Source organism: Rousettus aegyptiacus, unplaced genomic scaffold (assembly GCF_014176215.1).
Source record: "Rousettus aegyptiacus isolate mRouAeg1 unplaced genomic scaffold, mRouAeg1.p scaffold_m13_p_16, whole genome shotgun sequence".
In the NCBI taxonomy this organism is placed as follows: domain Eukaryota; kingdom Metazoa; phylum Chordata; class Mammalia; order Chiroptera; family Pteropodidae; genus Rousettus; species Rousettus aegyptiacus.
The window spans coordinates 5,903,317-5,916,113 of record NW_023416291.1 but is presented as its reverse complement, the minus strand read 5'-3'; the positions used below and the strand labels follow the sequence as shown (position 1 = coordinate 5,916,113).

General features: G+C 38.9%; 1 protein-coding gene across 1 annotated transcript in view; it reads right to left on the bottom strand.

Moving 5' to 3' along the window:
• Positions 1–12,797, bottom strand: part of JADE1 (jade family PHD finger 1) — a 264,676-nt gene that overhangs the window by 153,972 nt on the left and 97,907 nt on the right. The window contains exon 2 of the mRNA XM_036233485.1: positions 125–172. The gene's annotated coding sequence lies outside the window, so the exon portion shown is untranslated. The remainder of the gene's footprint in view (positions 1–124; positions 173–12,797) is intronic.

The following is a 12,797-nucleotide window of genomic DNA, read 5'->3' as shown; positions in this document are numbered from 1 at the left end:
TTGGTTGGCCACTATCACCCAATAAGGGTAATGGGAGGAAATAAGGATAGGTCTTTACAGAGTCTAGAAAGTGAAAGCTTTTGGCCTTGATGTGCATTGTAGATATCGCTAAACTCTTTATTACCTGGGTTTTTTCATTTGCTTCTATCACCATGTTCCGTTTCTGTTTTGTCTGAAAAGAAAACGAAATAGAATTACCTCCTACACTCATACTTCTATTGACATTAAATTTCATCTTCTTTTATTATGATCAACAAAGTTACTCATAACACTAGAATTTGTTTTTTGCTTTTAAAGTTATAGCTACTGCTGTTGTTGGAATAATTAGTATTGCTTTGGCACTGTGTTCCACCTCATAGCATTTGTGTACTAACTACCTTTTAGAAAATCTATTTTCCAAGAAGAAAAAGAAAATGGGAGTACAGACTTCCAACAGCCCACATTTTTTTTCTGCTCTCTCCTTGGCTCTGAAAAAGGACACGTGAAACAGAATTTCAGGCTGTAATTAATGCAGCCCTTCATAAGCTAAGAGTTTCTTTTATCTATAGAAAAATTGTTGCACTAATTCACAAGAATCAGAATGCTCCAGTTAATGCTCTTTATACAAGAGGAAATAACATTTTCTACTCTGTACATATTTACAGTCAAAATTTATAGGAAACTGGAGGTGGGTAAACATTGAATAATATTATTTATAGGGTTGAGTCTAAAAACCTTAAATATTAATATTATGTTTAGATAAATGCTAAATAGGGGTTTCATAAAGAATTTCCAAATAATATCAACTGTACAGGAATGTACATGTATGCCCAGATCGCTATTGGACACAGCTTACATTTAGACTTTTTTGGAGGGGGCGGGGTAAACAAATTGGGACATGCATCCCTATTTGCCACAGTAAGGAAAAAGAGCTATAGGTCTTTATTATAGCCTAAAGTATTGTCCAAGCAAGGAAGAAACCTCTACTGCTTCTATCTTGATTTGAGTATCTCCTTGTAGAACACACACTGCAGTCCAGCAAAAATACTTATGTATGTTTTATGTGCGGGCTTGCAACAATTGCTAATGCATTGGCACTGTCTCCCACTTAAACATGCAGCATTTGTATGCTATTTAACCTAAAAAAAAAACAAAACAAAACTATTTTTTCAATAAGAAAAGAAGAAAGGGAGTACAGCAAATGAAGTCAGAGACCACAGGATTCTTCCCTGAGGTCCTGTCAAAGAAGGCGGTAAGCCAGTGTCGCACCACTGACTCACAGGCCCTTTGTGTGGTCCGCATTTTCTGCATGGTATGTAATCCGATACCCACCCTATTTCTTCCAGTGGGCCACCATGCCAGGCGGGTGTGAAAGTGGGTAGATAGGATGCTTAGTCAATGTGGGAAATTGGGTGTTTTTACTAAAAAAAAAAAAAAAATATATATATATATATATATATATATATATATATATATATATATATATATATATATGCATAGTTTCTAGGTATGATTACTGCCAGTAAAAATGAGCGGGAAGTTTCAGCAACAAGGGTATTGTCATGTAGGGTATAGCAACGACGATCATTTACGTGCAAAGATGTTTGTAACACTTCAGAGCAATAGGAGACGATACTGCAGGGAGAGCAGCGGTACAGTTTGGGTGCCCGGTATCGCTTTGCCTGCGCAGGTCCGTGCCCGCGCGTGCACACATGCTCTCACGCAGAGAAGGGTTCTTTCTTACATGGTGGCAAAGAGAGGAGACTTTAAGCTCAGAACCTTTTGAGAGTGAAGCTTTTCTTGGCAGGCTACCAACTAATGCTGAGAGAACAAACCTGGCAGAGCCCCTTCCTTGGTTCTTTTGTTCCTATTGTTCACCATCACACGAGGAAGGCTGCTAATAGGTTAAGGGGCCCTCAGAGGAGACTGAGGTGAATTATTCTGGACTGGCTGACAAGCAGTCCTAATCATCAGTGAACCTGGTACCACTCTTCCTGGTCTCTGGCGCTCAGTTTTTCTTTTGTAAAATAACGCTGACATTAAATTGGGCCAGTGGGGGAAAAAATCAGTCACCAATTATAGCTTACAATTTTGCCCCCCACCCCCAGGAAAACATTTGGTAAATATCCCTTATCTTGAGTACACACTATACAAGGTTCCTTATGGCATTTGAATCTATCCATCTTAGGAAAAGATGTTGATTATTTTCGACTTGAATTTCCACAATCAGGAAATTCACCCAATGTGCTATGCTTTCACAGTGTTTTATTTAGTATATAGGAGTCCCCCCCTTTATTTCTGGAGGATACATTACAAGACCCACAGTACAGGCCTAAAACTTCAGACAGTACTGATATCCTGTGTTTTCTTCTATGCGTATATAACCATGATAAAATTTATCAGTTAGGCACAGTAAGAGATTAACAACAACTAATAGAACAATTATAATGAAATACTATAATAAAACAGGTGAATACGCTCTCTCAAAAAATCATACTGTACTCATCCTTTTTCTTGCGATGATTTGTAAAAAATAAAAGAACAACAACACAGAGTTCATTGTACGGGCAACAAAATACAGGGTCTGGATCTGGTCGCTTTACATTGTCCCTTGCATCCGATCTGATCTATCCCTCCCTGATTCCTTTGGGAGTCGCCTCCCTTCTGGTTTGAATCCCTAATCGTGGGCATTCCCTGTGACTTCATCGCTGTTGTTCTTCTCTTGTCCCTACATACTCTCTCCTGTGAAGAGGGCGTCCACTCCCATGTCTCCAGGGGCCTCTCAGATGACTCCCCAGATATATCCACGCGGTGATGATTTCCTGCCCGCAGCATCATCCCAACTGCTGATCACTGTTTTATTTATTTATTATTATCATTTCTAGGGTGCAGCTCTCAATGATCCTGGCTTTATGCAAGGGTCTCAGTTCTGACACCCCGCTTCACTGGCACCCAAGGCCTAATTTCCTGCATTCATGTAGGTTTTCATAGGTCATGTGAAAACCACAAAACTCCCCTCAAGTTTGCCACAATATCAGTTCATGCCTAGCTGTTCAATTTTTCTTCCCTTTCAATTTTTAGTTTTTGGGAATTTATTTTTATTTTTGTAAGCTCAGCTATTCATTTAATGCTGTTCTTCAAAATGATCTTCACATTATCTTATCTGTTTTATGCTACAATCTGAAACTCAAGCCTGCTGTTTAAGATCTAGGTCTCCCTCTCTCCACCAACTCTCATGAACTTGGTAGTTTAGACTGTTCTAAAAGCAACCTACTCAGGACTCAGACTGCGGGTCCCTTTCTCTCCACTCTTAACCTGCCCCAGCTTTCAGGAATCCTGGCCAGGGCCAGACCTTACACTCCTGCCCGCCGAGAAGGGAATGTTGGCTAACAGCAGCCTCCTTTCTCTTTGCCATGTCAATAGTTTCTTACTTTCAGGTCCATTCTTCACACTGTCGCTGATGTGGTATGAGGCCTACCACATCAAAATGAAGACTGTTCTATTTAAGAAGGGAGAGGGCTATATTATTCAAAAATATCTAGGTCATAAAAGTCAAAGAAAGACTGTAGAAATGTTTTAGATTATAAGAGTAAAAGGGCATGGCAACTAAATGTAATACTTTATCTGAGACTGGATCCTGTATGCAAGGGGGTAAATGCTATGAAAGATGTTATTGCTTCAATCGACAAAACTGGCATATGAATTCCAAATTAGATAAAAAGAATTACATGAAGGTTGAATTTAAAGTTAATGATGGGCCTGTGGTTATGAGAAAAATATCCCTATTTTTAGGGGAAAAAATCCGAAGAAGTATTTAGGAAAAGAGGACAATGATTCAACTTATTATTAAATGGCACCAAAAAAAGATAATCAAAATAAAGTATGCATATGCAGGTATGTATGTATGTGTAATGAAGATCGAGGTCAAATGAAAATGCAAATGGGACAAACATTGGCGGTAAGTGACCCTGGGTGAAGGATGTGTGTACAGGTGTTTCTTTTATACTGTTTACACTTCCCACTTCCCTCTGCTCTCTCTCCTCTGCCTGAGGATGTTTATTAGACCCTTGACAGCCCGGCTCTGACTCCTTTCAGCTGCGTCTGCTACCACTTCCCCTCTCTCGCCGCAGTGAGCAGCGCCTGCTTCCCACTCCCCAGACCAGACCCGGCTCTCTGCACGTGCAGGTCCTCCTCCTGCCTGAAGTGTCATTCTGCTCCTTTCCTGCTCGGAAAATCCTCATTTCTTCAAGTCCCACCTCAAAACTATCTCTTCCATGAGGTTCTCTGAAGAATCTTACAGAAAGCTTGTAGACAAAAATAAGGTGCTCATAAAGCCAGACAGAGTCAATATACTTTGTTCAAAATAAGAAATGCAAAAAATAAAGGATTTTGAAAGAGTTGACTAATTTAATCACAATTTTTCTTAACTTTAAAATTTTTCCTGTATGATTTAGTGTACAGAGTTTTAAAACCTTCACTCAGCATTGAGCTGGTATTTGAAACCTGCTCCTCTGTTACAGTATGTTACAGTATGTCACTATACCCCAGCGACATTTTGGGCAACCTGTAAGAGCATGCTGTATCATAATTATTCCTGTGAGTACTGGTCTCACCAATCACCCTGTGGGATGGGAACGATCTTATTCACCCTTACATCTCCTCTGACATTTGTCAGGATGACTGGGACGAAGTGGGGTCTCATTGTGTACAACAAACTAATTATCAAATTGAATTTTAACTTACATGAACATAAATATATCAAGTCTAACATTACTACCATCCCAGCATTAGGTAGCTAGTCAGGCATGAGTGACAGGGGAACGAAGGGATGGGGGTCCAGCCTAGAGACGAAGAACACCTTATGGGTGGTTAGAGAATCCCTCCTTTCCTCTGTCTCTGAGGATGCAGGGGGGATTCTCTAACTACCAGCAGGGTGTCCTCTGGGTGGTTTCTTGACTGGGCCCCTGTTCCTTTGTTCCCCTATCGCTCATGTCTGACCAGCTACTTAACATTAGCAATAACTAGCAAACATTTAGCAAAAATCTTTTCACTGGACCTACTCTTTACCACAGGTAACCTCATCCAGAATATCCATTTTTCTCCCATTCTCACCAGGCAAAATGATGTGTTATGGGTGGGTGAATAAATGGCTATAAGTCTATACATAGTAAAACCTTTTCATAGCAAATTTACATATAGCCAAAGCTAGTTATGGACAGAATTTGAAAATCCCTCCAGATTCAAAGCAATTTGTCAGTAACAAAATTCCATTTCAAGTCTATTTGTCTCTGGTTCTGTAAAGTGTTTTAAAAATGCTTCTGTCTGTAGGTAAATCAGTCTTTGAACAAACATCAACATCTGTTTGGCTAGGTTCGTCAGATGGTTTTGTATATTCATCTCCCTCTTGATTTAGAAAATAAGTAATTTTATATGTTGAATTCACGAGGACAATTATATTCATGGATATTTAAATTGCATCATCCATGTACTAGGTTTTCTAGAAAATAAATAAAACGAAATTTAGAATTTAAATAGGATTTAAATTAAAAATAAGAATCAAAGTAAATTTATATTTTTATGGACCACAGACCATTGAAAAAAATGACACATATACAACTTTCCCAAATTTCATTTAAATCTTAGCTAAGAATATCTATCCTAGCTTATCAGCTTCCAGGAATTTTAACTAATATTTGAAGAGGCAGGAAGAAACATCCTCTTTCTTTTTTTAAGGATGGAGTTAAATAACTGTTGAGAATTTTATTTTTTATAACAAATCTGTAACATTTTGAGTATTATTGTATTTCAGTGTAACCTGAAGTCTGCGGATTCCGGTATTAACTTAGCTGTCTTAGACCACAATCTTTACAAACAAAAATGTTCACTTATTCCATTGGATCCCCTCTTCATGTTTCAATTCATGGCATTTGCTTTCTTTTCCATATAACTAATCTTTTCACAATTTAAAAACTGAAAATATGCTCAAACCCAAGATTTCTTGAATTATAGAGCTAAATAATTATATTCTATAGAAGATCTTCTGATCTACAATTGGTAACTGTTGACTCAAAAAGGTTGAGAAGCTTGTATATAATGATGCAGAATAAATCCTAACTCCTTGATTTCTGGTAAGAAGCCACAGTACATTATTTTGTCTACCTTTTCTTCATTTCACCTTTGCCCCACCTATGCCAATAACTGAGAACTAGAGAAGTCTTTCCTGAAGGAGAGAATCCAAGCAAATGTAATTGCTGTCACCAAACACCTGTGGGTCTTAGGTCCACAGAACTGCAGAGAATGCACAAGGATAACAAAACCAACTCAATGTAAAGACTTTCCAACAAAAACAGCTACCACATTATAGAATGGACTGCTATAGAAAAATCCAACTTCCCACTGAAGGAAGTGTTCAAGGAGCATCAGGTGACCATCCACAAGGCTACTGTCACCAAAGGGATTCCAACACTGGACCAACAATGTTACAGCAATCCAAATTCTAGGACGCTATAGTTCTGCGATATTGAAGATTTAATGCTTATAATATTATTGTCATTCAGTATACTTCCTGGTACTATCTAAATCTTGCCTGATATTTTGTCAATATAGGATAAAGCCCCTGGAAATTGCCACTGCACCTGATTTAACGATCTGTTTCCTGATATAGAGAGTAAGAAGATTTGATGAGATGATCTCTAGAATTTCGTCTACTAGCCAAATTCCAAATCCATAAGTAAGGGGTCACTGTGTATTTACCTTACTAACCCTTTTTGGTTAACATGTAAGAAATTTAATAAATGCATGACATTTTCCAACAATACTTATAACCTTTGGGAATCCATTCATTTTCAATGATTCAATTTGAGTCATTTTGATTGCTTTTGTCAGCGGGGAAAGATAATGCCACAAAATTAAAATAATAAATTACCTCCTCGACGATTTGTTTGTTAACCTGGGGACAGAACCTCCAGCTATATTTTGTTACAATGAAATTAAAATAGCACATAACTTGCAGCTTCTGCAAGTTTCACGACTGGAAAATTGAGGATATTCTATAACCAGAGTTCTAGAATTACAGGGCTTGATGATTATATGTGATATAAGATCTTCTAATGTACAATTAGGGACTAACGAGGATGTGCTGCTGACTCTAAAAGGTTGAGAAGCTGGCATATAATGACCCAGAGTAAATCCTAATTCCTTGAGTTCTAATAAGAAGCCATAGAACTCTCTCTCTCTCTCTCTCTCTCTCTCTCTCTCTCTCTCTCTCTCTCTCTCTCTCTCTCTCTCTCCACACACACACACACACTCCTTGAGTTCTAATAAGCCACAAAACTACACACATACACATTTCATCTATATGACATGCATCACCTGCAGATTCCTGGAATCCGCACACTCCAAGTTGTTAGGGTATAGATGTGCATCTTCTAGGATTTCCAAGACTCCATTCTTTGTAATGGCCTAACAGCCTGCCTCTGAGGTGCCTAGGCCTCATGCAAGATTCTTCAACCTCGATCTATGGGATTCCTAATGCCTTGCCTCTGAGACAGTCAATACTCCAGCAGGTGTTGAAGTCAAAGCCTCTGTGATATGTGCAGAGGCTGAGACTGCAGCTTCAAGAGCATCCCCAGCAGTGGCACGTGCAGGAACTCCTGCGGAAACACCCTGACCACTGGTCAACTGAGCCAAGTCTATTGGGCCTGCGGCCACCTCTATGCCTATCAATGTATTTTTTATCCATTAATGCCCAAATATAAGTCCATCTCAGTCATCAGTTCCCAGCAGGATGATTCTCCCATTGCTTTTCGCACGAGCCCATCCTCATTTGCCCAGACCTTCCACCATGCCCTCCATGTGCTCCACATTCAGCAAACTCTCCCGTTTCATCAACCTCCTCTCTGAAAAATCCCTACACTTTCTCGTTCCAACTTAAACCTGGCTTTTGCCTGCAGACATCACTCCTCCGGCGGACCTCCCAAGTAGTGGTCATTAGTTCTCTCACATACCAGGTGGAGGGGGAGAGGCATTTCATCGTTCCCCATTGTCGTTTGCAGACTTCACTCCATTACACTCTTGTAACCCTCTCTCGTATGTACACCCCCGATTGTACCTCCTTTTTCCTTCCTAGCAGCTTTCATCTCTGGGCTTCCACGTCACCCTTTGGTCTCCCAGCAGTGCTCCTCTCAACCCCAAATCCAGGCAACGTTTGCAGTGATCTCAAAACCCAAAGTGGCCCCATGTGATAATCTAGCCTTCGGCTCTCAATCTCCCCATCACTAATGACCTTAACTTCTCAGCATCTCAGCTACCTGCTTAAGGTTACACCGTGGATCTTGGCATCACCTGCGTCTGCTCTACAGCTAAAGTCACTGATTCCAGCATCCTGCTCTCTGACCACGCCTTCCTCTCCTTCAGCTTGTGTCTGAATTTTCAGCCCACTGACATGCTCCGCTTTCTGCCAGTCCTTCAGTCCTCTTCGTCCATGCCTTACTTCCTTACCCGGCGAGAATCCCATGGCCTGTCATTTCAGTGACACCCTTGCCAGTACTCTGAACTTCCGAGCCCACATGATTCTGGCAGAATCCTAGTGCTGCACCTGTCCTCCTTTCTTTCTTACTTTTGCACTCAAGGTGTCTTTTTGGAGAAAGGATATAACAAGGAGCGCTGGTGTCACCATGAATTCATGATCACCAAACTGAGAGCGCCTCAACATTGCCTAGCAAGCCTCCTACAGTTCCCTGACCTCGCTCTCCACAACTATCTAAAGCTCTTTTCTCTTTAGCCCATAATGCTCATCTTTCACCCTGTACCCACTTCTCATTACTCTCAGGGAGAAGACCAGAATCCTTAACAAGGCCTACAAGTTGTTGCAAGCTTTCGGCCCTACTTACCTCTCCAGCTTCATCTTATACTGCTCTCACCTTTTCTTTCCACGATGGCTTTCTTTCGGTTTATAAACTATCTCCCTGACTTCAGAGCCTTTACATTCCCTCAGCCTATAATGGTTTTGCTCACCACTTTGCTAGTTAATTACTATTCATCATTTAGGTCAACGCGACCCAACGGAGCTTTCTGCAGTGGTGGCAATGCCCCATACCTCCACTGGCTGAGATGGCAGGCGCTGATCATGTGTGGCTGTGCAGCACTTGAATGTGATTAGTGTGACTAAGAAATTGAATTATTAATTTTATTTAATTTTAATTAATTTACATTTAAGAGCCATGCATAGTTAGTGGTTACCATTTTTGTTGGAACAGCTTTAAATCTTACTCAAGCCAAGCATCCTTGGGCAGTCTTCTCTAGGTCTGCATCTGGGTTCAAGATCCTCTCCCTCATGACCCTTATCCTTTCCTACAGCAACTATCTTAATCTGTAAATATATATTCATTGTGTAATTATTTGATCGTGTTTGTATTTGCCCACATTATATCCCCAGCATCCAGCATTGCTCTGATATACCATAAATACTTTTCAATGTATATATGAATGAATGAGCATTGAGAGGGCAGAGGAGAGGGTGCAGATTAAAATTGCTTCCAGTGCTCTTCAGTGACAATCCTGATGATCTAAAGATAGATGACTGCAATACTGGAGTTGGGGGTGCCACTAAAGAGTCAACTGGAAAGTTCATGCCCTGGGTTCGTTGGCCAGGGCTGATGCCAGTGGTACGAGGACAGAAAATACTGACTCACAGGTGAATGGCAAGTTTCTTGCCCTCAAACCATAGGTAGCATCTCATTATCCACATCCTATCAGGTTAACAACTGCCATATTTCAACTGTCTAAACTGTATCCTTCTCCGGCAGAGGTATGAGCCCGATAATTTATTCTGATATACTCTGGCTGCTACCGATATACTGTAATTTAAAAAATACTGAGGTAATACATTTGAAAGTAAAGCACATTATTTCAACACCTGATTTACTCAGTTTAACATATGGCTCATATCTAAAAGTGTTTTTTCAAAAATTATACATTCTCGAATGGATAGAATTATACTTTCCCCTATTTATAAGTTACATAATTAAATGTAGGCATCTAATTTTTGTGGAGACAGATATAACATCATCTAGAACATCTTAAGACATTCCTGCTGCATCTCCTACTAATATTTTCTTCAGTTACAAATTTGAGAATTTCTTTCTAAAGTCGAAAATTTTGAGGACTCTCCATTCTATCATAATTACATTTTTAGTGTTGAGTTGAGTAAGAAAACATATAGTGATAACAGCTTCTATAAACCCAGGAAAGTTCTGAAATGAATAATCACCACACTACTTACATAGAGTTTAAAAATAAGAGTACAAATATATGCATCTTATTCTTTATTTACAATATAAACAAAGTTTGTAGTGGAAACACACTGGCCTCTCTATCCTAATATCTCCACCACAATCCACAGCCCTTAGGTGGGGAACCAATAAGAAAGAGTTTTAACTATCTTTTGTTTCTGTTATATATTTGGTGGTTCAATGTCTCAGAAACTGATTAAGTATTTAAAGTGGAAAATAGAATCACTGAACAGTGACAGTCAAAGGGAAAATACAAAAAAAAAAAAATGCTTATTGTATATACCTTTAACAAAAGGATCATAGAACTTGGAGATATTCCAAGAGTTCATCTGAGCTGTTTTCCACAATGCAACAAAATTGTATCTAAATCATTCATAATAGAAATAGGTGGATGATTTAGGTGCATTCAGCAATGAAACAGTGCTACTATTTTGCATTGGTTTTAACATATTTAGAAAAATAATGTTATTCTTCAGTTATGACTACTACCCTTGAAAATTCTCAGTTCCCAAGATCCTTCAGTTTTGGCTACAGGTGTGTCGTGGAGTACAAAAATCAAGTCAGTCAGCGTCTATTTCAGAGCAGACTAGCCTCCCAGATAATGTCCTAGACAGCAGCATCAGTCCTTTACTGATTCAGATCATATTTAGCCACTGAGCATTCACTCATGACATCTCTTCCATTCCGTTTTAAGATAATGGTTTATATCAGTTTGGTTTTTGCATGTAAACGCCATCATTCTTAAAAGAGCTCCATCCCCACGCCACCTAGTTATGATAAGCAGCATAGCATAAATGATTCGTGAGAACATCACCATGAAAACTCCCCTGTCTTAGGAGCTTTTTAATTTTCCAAAATGTGGTACATTGCATTCAGATTTCAGTGGCAATGAAAAAACAAGCTTCCGTTAGATGGTACTTATTAGACCCTGCCATTAAATACTGTTCCAGCTATAGTTAATTTTCCTATACCTTCGAGCTCTAGTTCTAGAGCTTCTGATTCTGTAAGTCATCCTTAGTGAGTCACAGGGCAACAGCTGTCCTCTAAGACCAGGTTTATTTAGATTGTGTTGACTCCGAACTTCCAAATCATAAGTTCACCTCGATCTTGATCATGTAAACTAATGATGCTCCATTCCCTACCTTGAGGTCTTTCCTGATACACGCCCTCTACAGATAAATACATTTTTGCCTATATCCCAAAATAAAAGCACCCTAGTTTAGAATACTTATACTTTGCTGATGGATTTCTTTGCCTGTTCATCCTCCAACATGCATAGTACCAATTTGACTGATATAAACCTACCCAGATAGCTAAACACATGACCCTTCAATTTCTAGGCAGCCAGGTTATGTAGCATGCCTCAAGACAGCTCTGAGCTACTCTTGACTTCATCATATTAATTGGTAATTCAAATTCCCTTGTTACTTCAACAACAAATACCAATCTGTTATATATCACAACTTTAAAAGACTATTTCCCAGACTATTATAGCATATTAGAAACTCAATAAATATTTGTTAAATAAAGGAGTGAATCGATAAATAGTCCTGACTGGGAAAAACAAGGAACTAGATCTCTTTTCTGTGACGACAGCATTTACAGGTGTGGGAGATGCTGTCTTCCACATTACTGTGTCACCTCCATCCCAACTGTGATGTTGTCATGTCCCATGAACAGTGTTATGTCCTTTGCACATAACATATTGTGAAACACAAGTTGTCAATCTTTTGTCTGAAACAGTATAGAACTTTCTTTAATATGTAGGCTAAAATCAAAGAACCTCTGAGTGTCATCCCATGAAGCAATCTGCCACTGCAATGTTAGATGACAGTTTCTACCACAATCGCTATTTTGTTTTCCCACACTCCTCGACTCCTCTTCTGCCTCCTCTGACCAAAATCTGAGGTGATTCAGGAATTTTCTAGTCCTTGGTGTTTTTAAAAATCTTAGCTTTCATAAAAACACATGGAACATATCAAGCATTTCCTTCTCACTCAATCAACAGCAATCCAAAGAATGATTTTTAAAGAATTATTAAAGCACACATGAGAATTTACATTATAGTCCAGTAAGTAGTAATGGATTGAAAACATTATTGACGTTTTATAGTGTGGGAAAAATCCTGACTATATAATAAACAAAATCTTGGGTAGTGAAAAAAGAAATAACCCAGATTCCACAACTTGAATTGCTGGCCTTTTTATATAGCTGGTTAACATTTTTTCGTCTCATTTTAATTCACAAATATATGATTTTCTTAGGCTAAATTCTGTATTCAGTTAGCATAAAATGTCAGCATAGCTATGTACTTTACATGATGAGTAATTCCTTTACCTCACATAAAGTTTGTGTCTTTGAAAATAATTTAATATTTGGTACCTTATTATCAATATATCAGACTGTATGTATTAATATCAGTCTGATATTAATATGAATTAATTACTATGTATATGTATATCCATCTTACTATAATCCACCTGAGGTTATACTGAGGGAAATCTGTGTGTAATAAACACATGTACA